Below are 1,370 nucleotides of genomic sequence, written 5' to 3'. Positions count from 1 at the left end.
GGCACCTGTCATCCTAGCTATTCACGAGGCTGAGGCAAGAGAATTGCTCGAACCCGGTGAACCTAAGAGGCGGAGGTTACAGTGATCCAAGATCACATCACTGCACTCCAGCCCGGGCGACAGAGTGAGACTCCATCTCAAAACAAAACAAAACAAACAAAAAAACGCAAACGTTTTCACTCTGGATGCCAGCTTGAAGGCTCTTAGTCTTGTCCTTGACTTTTAGGCAGTCCTTAGCTGCCAGAGAGAGCAACATTAAAAATCATAATCAATGAAGTACCTCATTAGGCATAGTTTTTAATAATGCAGAACCCTCAATTTTTATTGAAATATTTTTGTCAAAACCCAGAAAACACTAGAAATAGAGGACCCCAGAATGCCAGAGCTGGGAGGGATCTGAGAAGTTTCTAGTCTAATCTCCTCCTTTTACAGATGAAGCCTGAGGATTTGGGGGTTGACTCTCACTGAGGCTCTGTCCTGGGTTGCCCCAGGAAGAACAGGAATGGAGGTACTTGGCACCCACACTGGTCTCTGAGATGCCATCACTCACATCTTCTCCTCATCAGCCAGGGCCTTGGACACAGCCCCAGCCTGAACTGAAACCCGGCCCTGGAACAGGAAGTGCTTGGAACCTTCCCTGCTGTTGCCGTGGTGCTCACAACCACCCAGGAAACAAAAGGCAAGCTCCCCCTGTCAAAGCACCCTGGCCCATAAGAAGAAAAGGGTGAGCACTCCCGGATGTGATGAGCACTCCCGGGCTTCAGGCTCAGAAGGTGCCCAGCCCCCGGCTCTCCTGTAACTCAGAGGCCAGTGTGATGTGAGTTCCTCCACTCAGCAAGCTCCCGCTGTGAACACGCCTGTGGTGGGCAAGAGGGCTTGAGAACGGTAAGTACGATGGGTACTTTTTGGCTACTTCAGAGACCAAGAAGGGTGTCTTAGGGACAGGTGCTGCTTAGACTTGGGTCCTTCTGGTCTACTTGGCAGGGAGGGAGTTCGGGGAATCAGGAGGGGTCTGGGAGCTGAGATACCATTGTAGGTAGCTCCTGCCCACGCACAGAGACCTCGGCACAGGCTCTCAAAACACATGAAGAGGCAGGTGGCCTGGTGGGATGAAAAAAGAACACATTTCCAGGCCATTGAGATATCCCTGGATTTGAAGATCAGCTAAAAAAGTTCTTAGATATTGATCTAAGAAAGCAGGAGCTTTGGGTCGCTGAGTGCCATCCCCAGCCTCCCTCTCTCTGTAACTGAAGCGGTGCTCCGTGGGCATAGCGAGTCCTGTGTGGGGTTTATTCTGTGCTGACCAGGTCTGCTTCAGAATGGAACCCTCTTCTCTCTTCTCAGATTCCTTTAGGCCACGTTGAGGATTC

At 50.9% G+C, this 1,370-nt stretch overlaps 1 protein-coding gene across 2 annotated transcripts in view; it reads left to right on the top strand.

Moving 5' to 3' along the window:
- Positions 1-657: 657 nt before the first annotated feature.
- BTBD16 (BTB (POZ) domain containing 16) overlaps positions 658-1,370 on the top strand; it is an 82,666-nt gene continuing 81,953 nt past the window's right edge. Inside the window, exon 1 of one of the 2 annotated variants that reach the window (XM_012001061.1) lies at positions 658-885. The gene's annotated coding sequence lies outside the window, so the exon portion shown is untranslated. The remainder of the gene's footprint in view (positions 886-1,370) is intronic. The other variant, XM_012001060.1, reaches the window with a different exon arrangement.

The sequence above is a fragment of the Mandrillus leucophaeus genome, unplaced genomic scaffold (genome assembly GCF_000951045.1).
Source record: "Mandrillus leucophaeus isolate KB7577 unplaced genomic scaffold, Mleu.le_1.0 Scaffold65, whole genome shotgun sequence".
NCBI lineage: Eukaryota > Metazoa > Chordata > Mammalia > Primates > Cercopithecidae > Mandrillus > Mandrillus leucophaeus.
The sequence above is the reverse complement of the archived record's forward strand: the minus strand, read 5'-3'. Positions and strand labels throughout refer to the sequence as shown.